The sequence below is a fragment of the Sciurus carolinensis genome, chromosome 1 (genome assembly GCF_902686445.1).
Source record: "Sciurus carolinensis chromosome 1, mSciCar1.2, whole genome shotgun sequence".
Taxonomy (NCBI): domain Eukaryota; kingdom Metazoa; phylum Chordata; class Mammalia; order Rodentia; family Sciuridae; genus Sciurus; species Sciurus carolinensis.
The window spans coordinates 23,370,116-23,390,006 of record NC_062213.1 but is presented as its reverse complement, the minus strand read 5'-3'; positions in this window follow the sequence as shown (position 1 = coordinate 23,390,006).

The following is a 19,891-nucleotide window of genomic DNA, read 5'->3' as shown; positions in this document are numbered from 1 at the left end:
CCAAATTAAGATTAAATCATTAAGATTTAAAAAAAAAATTCTTCTAACTTTTGTAGTCAACTATCTACCTGTCTCCAAAGGACTCATGCAAACCCTTCAGAATCCTCAGACTGTGTCCCTTGTTGACACCATTTTCCTGTTCCATGGTATGAAATGATTCTGTACTTTAATTCATTTGTCTTAAGTATATCTGTGTTCTAAGGAACATTTTTTAAATTAAATGAATGAGTTGCCTAAATAATTTATCCTTAGTCAAGTTTTCATTATATAATTTTAAAATTTTTTTCATTGATCTTTATGCCTTACAAAAAAGGTCGAACATTAGCTTTTTTTATTAAGCCTTTCTCCTTCATCACCCTGGTTCCTTGTACATGCTGTATTAGTTTTCCATGGTTACCATAGAAGATCAGTACAAATAAAAGTACTTAAAGTAACAAACTTATTTTGTCACAGTTCTGGAGTTTAGAAGTCTGAAGTCAAGCTGTTAGCAGAACCATGCTCCCTCGGAAAACTCCCCAGCAAGTTTGCAACCCAGCAAGGCAGGTTCCAAGGAAGAAACCTTCCTTGCTCCTTCTAGCTTCTGGTAGTTGCTGGTCATTCTTGTATTCCTGTGCCTGTGGCAGCATTGCTCCTATTTCTCCTTCATGCTTGCACGGGCATTTTCTTTGTGTGTCTGGATGTCCCAGTGTGCAAATTTCCTTCTCTTAAGAAGAGAAATCATTGACTTTAGAGCTGATTCCAACATAACACATCACTCAATATCAAGTTGGTAATAGGGGAAAAAAAAAACCCATTTCCACAAAAAGATGCCTTTTCAGTTCCATCTGGATTTTGGATAGACACCATTTAATCAAGCATAGTCTCCTCTCTGACTCCCAAAAGTTCATGCTCCTATGTGCAAAATATATTCACTCTAACGTGACGTTCTGAAGTCTTAACCATTCCAGTGTCAATTCTAAAAGAAACAAAAATCATTAAATAGCATTAACCAAAAAAGTCCAACATCTCACATTATAAATCACCTAAATCAAACCTAGGTGAGGCTTTGGGTATGGTCTATTCTGGGGTAAACTTTCTCTCTACTTTTAGAGAAAACAAATTATCTGCTTCTAAAATATAATTATAGGACAAGTACAGGGTAGACATTATCCATTCAAAAAGGAGAAGTTGGAAGAAAAAAAAGAGGTCATGAATCCCCAGCAAGTTTGCAACCCAGCAAGGCAGGTTCCATTAGTTTTCAAGGACCAAGAGTGGTCCTCTGTGGTTGATGCTCCTCTGCTGGGGTTGAGGTATCAGCTGTTTCTTCTTGGCCCACAAGGGTGGCAGCTCTGTCCCCTTAGCCTATGGCTCTGCTCAAAGAGTCATCTTTCTCTTTGCTTGAAAGGTAACACACTTAGGAGCTTGATCAGCCTGTTTCCTGCCTATAGAATCCCAGAAATCCCACAGCCTTCCTTCTCTCCATCCCAACTCTGTCCCTTTCACATTAAGCTGCAGTTTTGAGTGGTATAACCTTGCCAGTCTCTGGATGTCAAAGGAATTGTGCCCTTAGATACTCTCTCCACAGACCTTTCCTGGATAACCCATCTCTATTTCTGAATTTTGCTGAGATTGTTGATTGGATGTATAAATCATATGACTAAATTCTTCAATGAAAGGTTGTCTAACCATAACCTTGGTGTTCATGAACATGCTATTTCATGTTTTGCAATATGGGCAGGCTGAGATCATTCCCCATCATCAAGTTCTGCTTCCCTCTTTTGTTTTAAAATTCATTTTAAAATTTATCTGTTTTATTTCGTATTTTACTAGAAGAAACCAGACCACACCTTCCACATCTAGCTTGGAAATCTCATTGAAATATTCAAGCTCATTACTCATAAGTTGTACTGTCCACCCAATAGCAGAACACAATTTTGTCAGGTTTTCTGCAACTTCATAACAAGGTTCTCTTTGCTCTAGTTTCTAGCACTATGTTCCTCATGTTTGTCTGAGACCTCACCAGTAGCATTTCATGTTCACATTTCTAGTAATATTCTATTCATGACAATACATATGTTCTCTAAGACGATAGAAGCTTTATCATCCTCATTTCTTCTTTCTAATCTCTCACTATAGTCACGTTCAAAGTCCTTATTTGTGCCATATTTCATCAAAGATCTGGGATCTATTAGAGCCTCGTTCTGCACCTCAAAACTGTTCCAGTGTTCTCCCGTTATCAATTCCAAAGTCATTTCCACATTTTTAGGTATTTTCTTTTTGCAGTAGCACCTGACTTCCTAGTACCAAACTCTTATCAATGAAGGTTCTCAAGAGAAAAAAAACCAGTAGAACACACACACACACACGATACATATACACATGCACATGTATGATTTGTTTCAAGGATTTAGTTTATGTGAATGTGAAGCCTGGCAAATCTGGAATCTGAAGGGCAGGCCAGTGAGCTGGAAATAGCAGGATTTCTATGTTGCAGTTTTGAGGCAGAATTTCATCTTGTCTGATAAATCTGTGTTTTGATCTTCAGGCCTTTCAAATGATTGGATGAGGCCTACCCCATGTTATTGAGGGTAATTTCCTTTACTTAATAGATGTTAACACATATACAAAACACATGCACAGCAACTCCTAGATTAGTGTTTGATTAAAAAGCTGGGTGCTATAGCCTATTTAGGTTGACACATTAAACTAAACTAACTAATTTTCTCTATTTCTTTTCCACTTTCAACTTACTTCTCTGAAATTGCAGTCAATTATATATAACAGTCCATGTGTAACTTCACAACATGCCAAGAATAGGGTAGAATTTTCATTTTCAATACTCAACATAATTTTTCAGATTGTATTTTGGTTGTAGCTCTTTGTTGGATGGGTATTAGTAATTAGTATTTTTTTTGTCTCTTATTTTATCACTTATTCATCCCACAAACATTTATAGACTGCTAAAGACCAGCGCTCGAGGGTGGAAATAGTCTTAAAAATGAGTGCTTTCTGCAAAAATGGAAATGCTTTGTAATCCACCCTGTGGAATGTGCTAGCTAATAGCCACAGGTGCATATTGAAAGTATTGCCAGAGAGACTAAGGGATTATATATTAATTTTCACTTAATTTAAATTAATTTAGATTTACATTTAAATACCCAAATGAGACTACTATATTGGACAATGTAGTTCTGAATTATTGAATTTATTTTACAAACATATAGAAAAAATTTAATTCTGATTACTGCTTTAGTGAATGTTAGAGGAAGAGGGAATTTTAACAGCCTAGTTCTTTCATAGGTGAGAATTAGAGGTCAGCTGAGTTGCTAAAGGTTAGAGCTATGAGCAGTAGCACAGGGTATAGAACTTGTATTGGCTGACTCTCAATCCAGTCTTATTCCCTCAGCTTGTACTACATCCCCATCTAATTAGATCATTTGATTTTCCACATGCCCACAGCCCATTACAACTGACTATAATTAACGAATGCCTCTAAAAATTGAACTCAACCATGCACGTGGCTTCAGAATGATTACATGTTGCCTGTGCCATGGCAGAAGGATCTGGCACTTTTTCCTTCAGAAGTCAGTTGACTTATGACACACCTGTCATCCCTGTATGGGGCCAACATTTCCAGTCATGCACAATCCCCTGAGAAAGACCAATTTATCTGCATAGCACTTAGTCATCAGGATTGGTGGAAAATGTCACTCAGACCACAAGATGCAATTTTTACCGTAGCACCCTCTTTGATCAATCTCTAAGTGACAGAAACAGTGAGCAAAGCATCCTCATAGAGCCATTGATCTACTTTCTTATACTACGAATTTCTCTCTGTTCATTTCCACTGTGCAAAACAAACAGTTTCCTATTGGCAATACACTTTTGCCAGGACACTGTCCTTGTCAAAATAGCTGAAGACTATTGCACTTACCAAATGTCGAATGCCATATTGACTTTCATTTAATTTAATTCCAACATATAAAATACAGACTATGCAGCACTCAGAGGAAAGTTTGCCTTTGCTCTTTCTAGATAAAGCAAATTTAAGAAATAAGGGCAATCAGTTGCTGTATGAAATGAATGTCTTTCAATGCACATTGGATTTGAGGAGCAGATGGAAAGTGTCTGAGATGAGAACTATTGAATAATATAATTTCAAACATGCTTCACCAACAACAGATTTTCTGTCACACTGATCAATTATTGAAGATGAAATTCTTATACCAGCTAGAAATGAAGATTGTTATTTAATGGAAGGGGATGATACTATCTCTTGGTGCAGAAGTTCAATCCACTGTCTGTGATTGACACAACGATCCAACTTCCATCAGTCCTATGAGAGGTGAGTCATCCACCCATTGCTCTCAGAGAATCAAATTTAGATTGGCTATTTGAGCCATAAGCACAACTCTCCCAAATCTACTCAGCTGAAAAACACCAATAACTAACATTGAGAAGTCTATGGGATAAAGAAAGATAAGCCATTATAAAATCAACTACAATTCAAAGACGGTAATTTGGGGTTGAGATAATTACTTTTACTTTGCTTTCATGGAAAAGTTCTTAAGTTGTAACAAGTGCAGCAAAATCGAATCAATCCAAACATCATCTCCTTCATTTTCATCATGTCTACTATTCTTTCATAAAGAATGTTCTGAGATCTATAATTAGTGATGTATAGGGCCCCTAGTTTTTAGGGAAAACACTTCTAGGGGGGTTTATTCTTCACTATTTATTAGTCTTATTTTATATTTGTGTAATATTGTATTTTGATGAATAAAATTGTATTTTTCCCATAATTGGCCATAGGGTACCAGAGGGGGTAATTAAAACACTTAAAATAATCATTAGCAGTATGAATAAAATAACAGCCACCTGCTAACAATATTTCACATTTAAAATATTTATTAAAGTAAATAGGAGTTTTGCTTGTGCAAGAACTTCTGGATAAGAAATCTGTAGAAACCAATATGGATTAAAATTAAAGTCACTTGTTCCCAAATGGCAGAATAAGCAACATGGTGTTTAGGGATGTATAACCATGGCCACTGCAAGTCTAATATACTATATTCAGACTTTCCCAGTTTAATTTGTACAGAAACTCTTTCAAGAGATGATTCCAAAAAGTAAATTTCTAATGCTGCTCTCACAGGGAGCAGACAAATCTCAAAGAGGATGCCTTTAGTGCCCAACCTGATCCAATGAATGGAAAATGATCTCTTTCCTCCCATTGTCTCATTAGACTCTCATAACCAGATCAAAGCAAGTCAGAAGATCACCCTATCCCTCTTTCACAGAAAATGAAGCCAAGCTATGTTGCCTCTCTCACTCACATGGCTTTTAGTGACAGAGATAGGATTGCAAAAGTTGCTGGAACCCTTGGGGTCTGATGGATAAGCCTGGAGCTCTGGGGTTTCATCCTGACGGTCCACTCTACAGAAAGGTCAACCAATTCCCAAGAGACAGAACAGCATTTCTAAGAGTTGAGCAGCATGGAATCTAAAGTATCTTCATCTATTTTGCTAACATATCATCACTGAGCACCTCCCGTGTCTGATCCTGTTGTGTGACTGCTGTCTATTTTAGGATCTCACAAACCAAAATTTCTGGTTTCAGTGTTATTATTTAATTTGAAAATTTTGGTTTTACTTTTTCAGTTTTGCTCTTGGGCAGGCCCTGTCCATGAGGTGGCATCCTGTGGCTTTAGGCTTCCTTATCCTGCAGAGAAGTAAATGACTCCTGTGAAAGTCTGGGGTTGAGCTTTCCTGGATTGAGGTGCATCACACGGACACATTTGAACCAGTCACAGTGGCCGGAGGGATGGAACACGCTGATGGGCCAGGCCTCTGGCCTGCGCCTCACCTTAAAGGCAGGATGTTTGGAAACAGCCCCATGAAAAGTTCATTAGAATGGGGAAGGAGTGATTTCTCAAAAAAGCAAGGTATTGTTATCAGATAAAGGAGGGAATAACATGGGCAGGCAACAGCCGTCCTTAGAGGTAAGTGACAATGATTGGTATTTTATAAGTAAGAAAACTGGGTCCTGGAGAGTTAAATAGCTTCAGAAAAAGAAAGTGATGAATTGTAGGGACAAAGTTCTTAACTTTTAACTCCTCAGAACACTTTCCCAAACGTCTATCACATTGCTGATCACAGGTGAGGAAGGAGCCTTCTCTTCACCTTTTAAACCCTTTGTCCTGCAAATAGGACAAAGCAAAAGAAGCATGTAACCAGATTTTGTAAACCCCCAGGAGATGCTGAGTATTTGGGCTAGAGAGTTGTTTGTTCACTGGTGTTCAATGAATGCGCCTTACCTGAGGATGCTGAAACACCCATTTAAACACAACATTTGCATTTATGTCTGCTGAGGAGGCACTGGTACTAACTCAAGAATTGCTATCTCAACAGACTCCTAGACTTTTTTCAGTTCTGTCACATAAGGTAAAAATGCCTTAACAAATAGCCTTACTGCTGTTAAGGACAAATACTGAGAATTCAAGGAAGAACCTCTGTTTAGGAGATACCTAAGAGAAAGGATCACTCTGGATGCCAAGCAGGAAATGGCTTCTGAGAAGAGCCAGCTAAGCACTTAGAGTGATTAAGACACTTGGAATTACCCTTTTTTCCTCTGACTCTTCCAAACCCTCTTTGTTTTGAAAAATGAAACTGAAGTGCTAAGCAGAATTTCAGAATTGTCTTTTTTTATCCCCATTACAACTTATAAAATAGGTTTCACTGGTGAGATTATTAGAATAAAACTATGTTGATTAGAAATACCCTCCCTAAGAAAATGACAGATGATATGACTGCTGTTGACATTTGGAGTGGACTCCCAACTGAGATGTTGAGGCATTTTCAAATTCTTTCCACTCCTCTGAATTTTATGATTTGGCAACTTTGTTTCTGTTTTAAATTTCCATCAGATAGGTGAAAACAGTAGTCTCACCTCGTGCATTCTGTCACTTATTTATTCTGATTGACAGAGCCGAGGACTTCTTTCCAGTCCTGTGGGTGTGAGTGCCAAAAAGATAAAATAAGCAGGGGCAGTGACATAAGGTTCCCATGTGCCATGGTGCCTTGGGTGGGGATTCTGACCCAGAGAGTGGCAATGTGTCTTCTGAGAGGTGACCATCAGACTTGCAGAGCAAGATGGTAAAAAGCTGACTGGACAACAGGGCATGCGTAGGGCACACGATGAAGCTTTGCTCTTAGGGGAAGAAAGTACACTGAGTACCAGAGCGTCTGAGAAGATTGGAAAACTGGTGGAATATGGCGTCCATTCTTGGCAGAGCTGGAAGGGAGCAACTATGGGCACTGGAGTTGCATGTGTGTTTCTATATCCAGGTTCATATCTGCATCTATCTCTGTCACTTTGCTTGATTATATGAGGAATAATCACAATCATCGTGCTACTTCATACATCACCTCATTTAATCCTCACAGTAGCACTGAGAAATGAGATAGGCAGATGCAGAGGTACCATTTTTCTCACTTTACAGATGAGGATGCTAAAGTTAGAAGAAGGCAAGTGATTTGCCTGAAAACAGGCAAGCTAATTGGAGGCAAGTCCATGAAAACGTAGCACTGTGGTTAATGACTTAGACTCAGAAATCAAACTGACATTTACATCCTGGTTCTTCCAAAACTGTCATGTTATCTTAGGAAAGTTACTTATTGCTGAGCCCCAGTTCAACTGAAAATGGAGTTGTAAGAAAATGCACACTTATAGGTGTTCATTGATGATTAAATAGATAATATATATAGTACAAAATCTACCAAGTAACTACTTTTTAAATTTGTTCTTTTTAGATATACCTGGCAGTGGAGTGTATTTTGACATATTATACATACATGGAGTATAACTTACCCTAATTAGGATCTCATTTTTGTACTTGTACATAGTGTGGAGTTTCACTGGTCATGTATTCATATATGAACAAAGGAAAGTTATGTCCTATTCATTTTGTTGTCTTTCATGTTTCCTTCCCCCTCCCTTACCTTCATTCCCCTAGGTCTAATGGACTTCTATCCTCCAACCACTGCCTTATTATGTGTTTGCATTCGCAAATCAGAGAGATTATTTGACCTTTGGATTTTTCCATTTACCAGCAAATGCCATAATTTCATTCTTCTTTATGGCTGAGTTATATTCCATTGTGTGTGTATATATATATATATATATATATATATATATATATATATATATACCACATTTTCTTTATCCATTCATCTGTTGCAGGACATCTAGGTTGGTTCCATAGTTTAACTCCTGTGAATTGAGCTGCTATGAACGTCAATGTGGCTGCATCACTATAGTATGCTGATTTTAAGTCCTTTAGTCTCAGGAGTGGGACAAATGGGGCAAATGGTGGTTCCAGTCCAAGTTTTCTGAGGAGTACCCATACTGCTTTCCATGATGGTTGCCCCAATTTGCAGTCCCACCAGCAGTGTATGAGTGTACCCTTTTCTCCACATCCTCACCAACATTTATTGTTGCTTGTATTCTTGATAACTTGCCATTCTGACTGGAGTGATATGGAATCTCAGTGTAGTTTTAATTTACATTTCTCTAATTGCTAGAGATGTTGAACATTTTGTCATATATTTGTTAAACAAAGTAAGTATTTAATAAACACTAGTAGCTTACATTGTTAACCAGGCAGTTTTTAGGAGAGGACCCACATATAGGGAAGAGAGGAAACCAGTTAACAGAAATGGTGTTCAGGTTAGGATATGGTTTTCAGAACCAAGAAGAAACCTTGTTATCAGAATTCTGACAAAATGTAAAGTCAGATATTAGAAGCAGGCACCTCTTACTTGCCTGATCATGACCTACCCCCCCTTTTTTTTAGTAATAGAAGCCCAAGTTTCCTTTGGGGAACTACCCTTCCTAACTGAATTATTGGTTGCTGTGCTTCAGTAGGGATCTGCTTTCCAGCCCAGGAGGAGGTAACACACAGGCCTGGCTATTTAGAGCTAGCTCCCTGTTCCCTGCCTCACGTAATTGGCCTAGTTTTGAGCAAGTGGACTAAGCTGATCTAACTAGAATATGTTTGGGGACTTTTTTTTTTTTTTAACTAATACTAGTCCTTCCATTTAAGCAACTGAGTTACAGTAATGTGGGTATGAGGGACTGGAGGCCAATTTGCCATCCCAGGGGGGCACCTTCATGATAGTGAAGTTAATCTGGAGGAACAGAGACCTGAAGGAATGGGGGCCAGAGAGATGGAGGGAACCAAGTAACAATTATGTGACTTGAGGTAGCAGAGCAGCAAAGCAACTTTGCTCCTGGAGGGGTGTTTTTTCTTCCTCCTTATAACTGGAGAGTTTTATTCTCAATTCCACAAAATCTTTCTTTTTTCACATCTGGAAATGTCTAGATAACAAGACCAACCCATGCCTCTGGTGTGAGCCAAGTGACCCCAGGAGTATAAGACAAAGACTGCAGAGACTGGAAAATAAACAGCTGCTTCTGGTCTGTGTGGCTCTCTAAAGATGGGAATGACATCCTGTCTCTCTGTTCTTGCTATTATTTCTTCTTCTTCAAACCTCTCTTCCTGAAAGATTTTATTGCTGCTAAGAACTGGTTAAGGTACCACCTCAGGGGTTAGTTTATAAATGAGAGGAGACTTATGTTTCCCAGAGACAGATTCATAGTGCCAGGATGACTTACACTGGGGACCTTGTGGGATGGGATTCCTAGAAAATGGTTTTAACATGGGTTACATTTTTCTATTTACCAAATGTTTAGGTGATTTTAAATAAATTCTGTTGTAATCCTCTCTTACTCTTAATAAAACCCTTAATGACTCAGTTCAGAACAATACATATTTTGTTTGATAAAATCCCTCCTCCACCACACAGTAGTGATGTGCAGACAGAGGAGTTGGTTTATATGGAAAAGCCCTTGAGACTTAACTGAGTGTCAAGGTCTCTGCTGGGAGGGAGAAATCCCAGGCTCTAATTGAAGCTATGCCAGAGAAACAGGACAACTCAGACATCTTTTCCCAGAGCAAAAGTCAGAATGTGGAAATTGGTTTACTTCACTGAGTTGGGCAGGAAGCATTAGGGAGACAATGTCTCCAAAGCACAAAAAATATTTGGAAAATACTTCATTTTACATATAGAATCAAGAACATATTCTATGGATGCAGTCACATAAATAAAATGTGCTATTATGGACTTAACAGAACGGGGGGACTGTGGTCTATGTCCAAGGGCTCTCCACTCCCTGAGTCCTTGGCTTTTCTTGAGTGTGAGCAAGGGCCGGTGCTGTGTTTGCTTCATCGACTGCTGATTAGTGCATTAATTTGCTACTTGTTCACTGTGTGTTTTACTGTTTCCTCAGCACTGTAGATATAAAGAGGGGGTCAAGCATGGTTGGTCTTTCATTAAGTCAACACATACGTTTTGAGCACCTACTATGTGCCAAGCTGTGGGAATGTAAAGATAGGTTAGTCATGGTCATTGCCCTCTATAATCTTTTTAAAAAATTGCTTTTTTCATTGGTGCATATTAATTATACAGAATGGTGGGTTTCTTTATGGCATATACATAAAAACATAATTTGAGCAATTTCATTCCCAAAGCCTCCCCTGCTCTCTCCCCTTGGTCACCTCCTTCTACCCTAATGATCTCCATTCTACTTTCATGACATCAATTCCCCCCACCATTTTCTCTCTCTAGTCTCCACATATGAAAAACAATACAATGTTTTTCTTCCCGAGTATGACTTATTTTGCTCAAAATTATGGTCTCTAGTTCCATCTATTTTTCTGCAAATACATAATTTCATTCTTCTTTATGGCTGAATAAAACTCTGTTTGGTATATACACCACATTTTCTTTATCCATTCATCTGTTTATGGATAGCTAGGTTGATTCCATAACTTGCTATTGTGAATTGTGCTGCTATAGACATGGGTATGAATGTATCTCTAAAGTATGTTGACTTTAATTCTTTTGGATAAACACCAAGGAGTAGAATAGCTGAATCATATGGTGGTTCTATTTTTAGCTTTCTGAGGAGCCACCATAACTGATTTCCATAGTGGCTGTACCAATTTACATTCCCACCAATGGTGTATAAGAGTTCATTTTCTTGCTATTCAAATTTTGACCTGAGGACCAGAAGCATGGGCATTTCCTACACAGAATCGAAGGCCCCACCTCAGCTGAATTGAAAGGTGCACATAATAGGATCTCCAGGCAGTTTTTTTGCACATGGAAATTCAAGAAGCCCACCTTTAGGAAGGCTGATGTCATAGCGTGGTTTAATATAAAAGAAGGAAGTCGTGGCTTAGAAGTCTGTCCACTTCAGGTGGCCAACTTTTACTCTGATGCTTGGATGGAACTGAGGAACTTACTTATCTATGTTGTGCCTCAATGTATTATCTTCAAAATAGAGAAAATAACATCCATCCCTCCTTCCTCATGTGCTGTTGTAAAGATCATATGAGAAAAGGGCTGTAAAAGCATTTCAAGAGCAAGGCGTTTGCTCCTGTGACATTTCAGGTTTGGAGAAGTCTCTGAGTATCAGTCCTGGCTTCATTGCCTAGGAATAGGGATTTGATTCTGCCTGAAAAATTTCCTGCACATGTTTCTCTGTTAAGGCATTCTTATCTCTACCATTCAGGGATAAGAATAACAGGCTTGTGAAGTACCAGCCTGCAGTGAGGTTCTTATGCTTTCTAGCTATAGTATTCAGAAATTATTGTAATCAGCATTTTATAAATTTAACTAATTTCAGTAAAACTTACAGAGGGCTTGACCTCAGGGAAAAACTATTGGGTGTGGTATACTTGGTTCCTACCCTCCAGTAGGGTTTAATTTAGGATAGGGATGGAATAGACAATGTAATTATTCATGGTACAGTAATGTAGGTGCTCTGAGCTTGGTGCAAACAATAGGCAAACACATGGATAGAGTTGTAAAACAGAAAGCTTGTAAAACAAGTACATGACAGATTACTTAGAGACTACGTTTTTGTCACTGCCCCTTTAGCAAACTTGCAGGGCAGGTGCACAAGAAAACTCTCAGTAGATCACTGGAAAGTGACAACTGAGCTTTACATGAGAACAGACATCTCATCCTAGCCATGAAGGCAGAGAATCTAGACACATAGCACTTAGGATCAGGAGCTCTTTTTCTCTCCCATGGTTTATAAGTTTTCTCCCAGAAAGTGCTAATTAGTTTATTTTATTAAAATTTTTCCTACACCTGGGAAAGATTGCTAGATGAAAATAGGCTTGGGTTGGGTGAGAAAAGCGGTGCCAATGTCCAACTGACATGAAGCATTGCTGACTCACCCACTACTGTCCTGTGGCTCCCCCATCTTGCCCTCTGAGTTGCTATTCAGATTCTACAACCCAGAGTTTAAACCCCAAGGGAGTATGCTCCATGGGGAGCAGCAATTTGGTGATGTCAGAGAGAGCAGAAAATCAATCTGGAGGAATTAAGTTTTATTACTGAACACTTAAGCAGTGGGATAGTCGCTAGAATGAATTCCCTCATCAAAGGTTAAGTTGACCCTTGTCAGTTTTAAATCCCTAGCCCTCCCATTACACAGCGTTTTATTTAAAAAGTGAATTAATTGACTTCTTAGTGTGCTGGAGGTTTGCAATTTCCTCTTCCTCATCAGCAGAGTCTCAGCTATGTGAGACCTAGAAACTGGGGGTGTGAGGATCAGGTGGGGGTGTGACAGAAAGCAGTCCTGTTGAGGACTGTGCTTTTTCAACCATAGAATATTCCACAGCTATGTGAAAATGACCTCACCAGTCCCCAGGATGGCAGCCACAGAGGCCAGGGGCAGCTCAGAAGTGAAAATGAGGAGATCTGAATTACATTTCAGGCTCTACAAGATAATTACCTTTTTTTTTTTTTTTTTTTTTTTTTTTAACATGGACAACAAGCAAGTGGAACTGCTCTAGTTAGCGTGTGATTAGGCAAGATTGTAACTAGCTGAAGGTTACCTTTGCCAGGTATCTTTCCTGTTCTGCCATTCTGCCCCAATTTCTTCCCATCAGCCTCTGTTCCAATCCCTTCATTCCTTCTTGAGGTCCCACCTCTGCCCCTGCATGACCTGTACCCTAGACCATCCTGACAACATCCCCAAGACCTTCACCAGGTTTGCATCTTATTCAGTTGCAATGAGTATCCTCATTCCCATCACCCTTTCATAATTACATAATTTATTTCACAAATTTATTTCCCTCCAAAAGTAGTCATTGATCATCTCCTCTGAAAGGCCACAGACAAAAATGTTCCTTTCTTTTATAGAGATTCCATTTTTGGTGAGAGACACAGATACTAAACAGACAAAGGAATGAAACCAGTTTATTTCCAGTTGGAAATAGTTCAAGCAATTCGGGACTGAAGGTGAGGTAAAGGTTTGGAGTTGAAGTCTCCAGATCCATTAGGTAAGTGCTCTCTGAGGCAGTATTGAGTGGGCTGGGACCTCATCAGTGGGATGTGGCCCCCGATGTGGAGATTGGGGTGAACCAGCCCACACAGGGGAGTCTTAAGTGCTAAGCCCTTAGTGGTCCCAGACTTTTAATACAGGAGGTGTTGGAGAGTAAACTGATGGGAAGGGGGTTTCAGGATTTGTCTGGAGACCTCATTTTCAAAGCAAGAATGTTGTTTTTATTTTTATTGTGCCTTGAGTGTTCTTACATTTTGAGTAGCTTGAGGAAGGTTTGTGGAGATTTTTAAGGAGAAGGATAAGAGCTTGTTTATCAACTTTCCATATATTTCTTCTGGTAGAATGCGGTAAGAATTGAATAAAAATAAGGGGTCCTGTTGTTGGAGTTGGTTGTGAGATGAGAAAGGTGGGATGCTCTTGGGCCTGAGAGGCCGGGAAGCACGCATACACTGATCAGGCAAGACTGCATTTCATTCTGAGTAATAGGTTGGTACTGGAGGACTTTCGTCAGGAGTGCCACAGTGGTGATTCTCATGCTTTACTTAAACAAGACACCTAGTTTATAGGTATGATCAGATTTTATGATTAAACTGGACTAAAATACTAATGTCACCCTGCCAATGCTGATATCACAGACAACTGAAGTTCTGTATGATCACTGACAATTGCTGCAACTGCAGAAGGCATATGTGGAACTCCTGCCCACAAGGGCAATGGCTTTGGTACAAGGCAAAGTAGAGTCAAGGCCATTCAACGTGTCCTAACTGCGAGGCACCCTTTTCTATTTTGCTCCAAAAATCGTACCAGGATGCACAAGTTACATAATAGTGGGTGTTACTTTTACGTGTGCCTTGATTTTTATTTTAAAAATTAGAAGCAGAATATTTAATTACATGTTCTCCCAGGTGCCTCACAAGGTAGGCAAGCTCCAGGTCATTCTCTTTCTTCCTGCCAACATCAAAATTCTATTCTCAGTAACCATGGCAGCGAACCTGGAAAAGTTCTGATGGTTTAATTTACACTCAAGTGTCCAAAAAGAGAGTGACTTACTGTTCATTTTCCAAGGATGAGTATTTGAACAGGAGCACTGGTTTCAGTAGTAGAAAATGTTGAAACATAGGCAAATTCAAGCACAGGTCAGGGGTGTGGGAGACCCATGTTCAGTTTCCTTCCTAGGACTTCTGAAGACACCTATGTAGATCTTCTCCGCCTTCACAGTGCTGTTCAGTCTTAATGTCTTAGGACACTGCTTCCTCTTTCTACCACCACGTGGCGTCCAGCCTCTTGCAAAGGGAAGCTGTGACAGTCTAGAAAGGTTGCAAAAAGCAAGGACAAATCATTTGCAGCTACCTGCATGCCTATAATTCTGGAAAAGACCTCTCTGCTGAAAACTTTCTCACTCACATGAAGCCAAAGAGCTCCTCTGAATAACACAGACACAGCAACAAAGATAACAGGCGTGGATGTGTGTAGCGTTTTCTGTGTGCAGAACACTGTTCCTATCACTTTAGTCATATTAACTCATCTAATCTTGAAACAACTCTGTGTAGCAGGTACTATTACCATCCCTACCCATTTCATAAACCCCCCCAAAAAAGAAAAGAAAAAATAAAGAGAGTCATTTATACTAACTTCACACACTTGCAAATATGTAGTTAATTTGGAAGACCTGAATATGCAGCATCACCCCAATAAGAGCCTCAGCCATGGAGCCAGCTCCCACAGCATACAATTTATTAATCACTCAGTTCATTTTGCAGAATGTACCAAGGGCTTCTACTGTTGGGGAGGAAGATACCTTATCAGAAAAATTTATTCTTTTTAGAAAATGGATTAAAACTACAGAGAAGTTTTTGACTTTTAATTATTGAACAGCAAAATAGAATTTCAGATGAATCCTTCAGATGCAATTTATTTTATAATGTTTTATGTTGCTTTTAGGTACAGATGTCAGGAACCATGTCTCTAAATTAATTTGGTAGTACTTAAGTGAAGACTTACAGTCCTGGCCGCCGAGATGAAGGTCTGTCTTCATCTCAGCAGAGAACCAGTAGCATCTCAAGGACCAGTGTGATGAAAATTTCATTGAAACCTGAAAAGATCAGAGATAGGAGGTCTTTCAGTCTCAATATTTGTCTTCTATGGTAAAATTACTAGTTAATGCTAGTGGCAAGGTCTGTCTCTTCTTTCCCTTCTTGTGGTATTTGCCTTTTGCTTATGAACATGACCAAGAATTCATTTACTAGAAACCACAAAATTATGAAATTGTTCTTATCCCAAATTCCTAAAGACTTTAAGCAGTTGCAAATTTAACTGAGAAACATTTTAGGTTATTTTTCCAGTTCAGATGCTAAACCCCTTTTTATTTTCTCTCTCTCCCTCTCCAAAAGAAAACTTACAAAACAACAGTTGTTCACAGATAAAATAAAAGCTACTGCCCATCTGTCATCATTGGTCTTTTAAAACCACAAGTTGTCTTTCTAATTTCTCTTCAACTTTTGACATACAATTCAAAACAACTTTTCACAGGCAGGTTATATGTTTTTTTTTCAAATACTGTCTACAAACTCTGTGAGGAGATTGGATTAAATTGGAAGCACAGATGACTGATACTCTTAAAATAATTGCTGCCTTAGTGGTTCAACATGTGAGATCTGCCATTTTTTTTTACACTTTTAAGTGAACTAATCTAAATTAAAATCTTTGAAGATCAATAGCTCATTTTTTTTCTACAGCACAGAGCATTCTTAATGCATTACCAGGTCAGATAAGTCATATTTTCAGAAACTGAAAGTCTAGAGCAGCCTGATGTAGATATAGTGGAATATTTCACAGCAGTATATTTTTTTGCAGACATATATTGAAAAATATCAGTTGTGCCAAGTGTAAATGTCTCCTAACATAACTAGTTCCTTCTCTCAGCGCACCTCCTCTCTTGAAAGATATCATCATTTTCTTTCAATGTGTAAAATTAATTCATCAACCTGGTCTTTTATTACCTGAAGGACAATTTGAGGCATTCATCTTTTCATTGCTGTCAGGTGATGTTAAAATTGTGGTGAATTATAGAAAGAAAATAGTATGAACATTTCAGTGAATCTTGAGACTCATGCAAGGATGATGCATTGGAATTAAGGCAAATGTTCATGAGTCTATGGGACAGATCTAAAATCCATGGGGGTTCAGATTTGGTGGAAGTTAATCACAGCAGTCCTCTTTTGTTTGGCTACCATGGTAAAGAATATAGACGTTCTAATTTCAAAAGAACAACCCCAAGTTTTGATTACCCATATCAGAAAGAGATGGGGTCTAGGAAACTTTTCAGGTAGGTTCTACTTAAAAGCTAACAGAATCTTCATTGTGATTTGAATAAACTACTAGGATAGCAGTTGAGGGTGTTTTCTAATCCCATTTGTGTACAATGAATCAAAATGCAGTCTGTAAAAAATTTTAAAAAATAAATAATAAAAAAATAAAAGTTGTTCTAAAAAATAGCTCAAAAATAAAAAAAGAAAGATAATCTCAAAGTTCCCCTATATTCACAAAGCAACTCATGGCTTGAACTGTTGTCTCACACAGCCATATTTCATCCACTGGTTGTCAGTGAGATATGTGAGACCTGCTTGGGACTGGAATTTGGTAGGGAGTCTGCTCCTTTCATAATTTAAATTGAGTTTGGAGAGGAGAATCCTGGATGGTGCAGGGTTCTGGCTGCTTATGTATCCCTTCCATTTACCACATCCATTTTAGTCAAAGAGGAAGCTGAGGGGGTGGAAGAAGAATACATTCTCCTACACATTATTTTGTCACCTTACTGTGACCACCTATTATGACCATTCTTCCTCTATGCTGCAATATCCAGCTCTCCTGATCCTGTATCACATCATCTGGTCATAAGCATGGTAATTAAGTCCAAGTTTTATTCTGCGTGTCTTCTATCATAATAACCTTCCATACTTAAAATGCTTTCAGGAGATGAGTCTTGGGAGACGGTAGCAGCTATAGTCCTGAGAAGGTGCAGTACTATATTAAGAAATAAAGTAGAATATAGATAAACATATATAGAAATATATATATATATATATATATATATACACATATATATATATATATATAAATGTTAGGCGTTTTAAATAAATGAATCCAGTAAAGTGGCAGCATACAAAATCAAAATGGAAAATAAGTTGCATTTCTATACACTGAAAATGAACTACATGAGAAGGAAATTAAGAAAATAATTCCCTTTTTAATAATATTAAAAAGAATAAAATAGGAATAAACTTAATGAGGAAGGTGAAGAACTTACACACTAAAAACAGCAAAACATTGGAAAAAAAATAAATAAGTCATAAATAACTGGAAAAGACAACCTGTGATCATGGATTGGCTGACTTAGTATTGTTCAAATATCCATATTTCCTGAAGCAATCCCTATGGAAATTCTGAGGGCATTTTTTTACATAGGAAAAAATTAAAACCCCTAAAATTCATATAGAGCACAAAGGACCCAAATAACTAAAACAATCTTGAGAAGAAAAAAAAAAGAAGAAGATGGAGGTATCATAATTCCTGATTTCAAAACATGTTTTATAGCCAAACTAATAAAAACAGTATGGTACTGGCAACAACACAGATATCTTTGATAATGGAAGAGAAGAGAGATCCAAGAAATGAACCCATGCACATATAGTCAACTGATATTTGAAAGGATACCAAGAACACATGGTGAGAAAAGGATATACTGTTCAATAAATAGCATTGGGAAAAACTGATGAGCACATACAGAAAAATGAAATTGGGACTTTATCTTCTATCATGTACAGAATCCAACACAGGATGTATTTAAGGCCTAAACATGAGATCTGAAGCTGCAGATTACTAGAAGAAAACACAGGAGAAACTCTTTATAATTTTGATCTTGGCATTGATTTCTTGAATATGACCCCAAAAGCATAGGCAACACAACAAAAAATGGACAAATAAAACCGCATAAATTAAAAATTCTCTGAACAATAAATAGTCAACAGAATGAAAAGACAAACTATGGAAAATAATAAAATATTTACAGACCATATGTCTGATAAGGGGTTAATATCCAAAATTTATAGGAGGCTCCTATAATTCAAAAGCAAAACAAAACTAAATAACACGAACCACCAAAGTAACTGAATAAAAAGATAGAAAAAGAACTTGGGTAGACTTTTCCTCAAAGAACACATTCACATGGTCAAAAGGAAGTAGGGAAAGATATTCAACATCACTAATCTATTGCGCTCCCTCTGGCCGCAGAGAGAGACACGACAAACGTCTGAAGCTTTGGAAGTTTATTGTGCACAGTCTTCCTTTCTTTCCCTCTTTTCTATCCCCTTCTCTCTTTTCTTTCTCTCGCTCTCTTTCCCTCTGCTTAACTCTCGCCTGCTCTGGTCGCTCCGCTTCTCCTGCTCGGTTCTCGCCCTCGCTTGCACGCCTCTACTCCCAGCTTCTACTCCTACTCTCAGTTTCTTCTCTCTTTTCTTTCTCTTGTTCTCTTTCCCTCCGCTTAACTCTCGCCTGCTCCGGTCGTTCCGCTTCTCCGCTTCTACCCCTACTCTCAGCCTCTTCTCTCTCAGCTTCTGCTCTCAGCTTCTGCTCTCAGCTTCTTCTCTCAGCTTCTGCCCTCAGCTTCTGCTCTCAGCTTCTGCTCCTACTCCCAGCTTCTTCCTCTCTCAGCTTCTTCTTACTCCCAGCTTCCGCGCCCTCCCAGCTTCAGCTTCTGCTACTCCCCCACCCATCAAGCTTATATACACCTCAACCAATCAGGGGAGAGCACACGAGGTAAACACGCGGACAGCTGCAGGTATAGAATAGGTAAACGAGGGGGGCATGCTCTAATCACATCGTTAACTAGCCAATCATTGGAATTTGCTGGTTGTTTACTGTATAGCTGGCCGCTTTTGGCTCAGCGCCAGGCGCCATCTTGACCGTGCCCAAGGCTGGGGGTCCCAGAAACCCTGACACTAATCATCAGAGAAATGCAGCTTGAAACCATAATGGGATATCACCTCAAATCTGTTAGGATGTTAGGATGGACATCATAACACAAAAGCCTCCAAATAGCAAGTATGGGTAAGGATGTGGAAAAACTAGAATCCTTGTGTACTGTTGGTGGAAAAATAAAATGATGCAAATACTATGGTAAGCAATGTAGGATTCCCTTCACAAATTAGAACTATCACATGATCCAACAATTCTGCTTCTAGATATATCCAAAAGAGTTAAAATCAGGATCTCAAAGAGATATTTCCAGCCCTATGTTCACTGCAGCATTATTCACAATAACCAAGATGTGGAAGCAACCTTAATGTCCATCAGTGGACATTGAATACAGAAAGTATGGTACATGCATACAATGGAATATTGCTCAATCTTTAAAAGAAGGGAATCCTACTGTCTTTGTCTATTTGTACTGCTACAACAACTACTATAAACTAAATAGCTTTTAAACAAACAG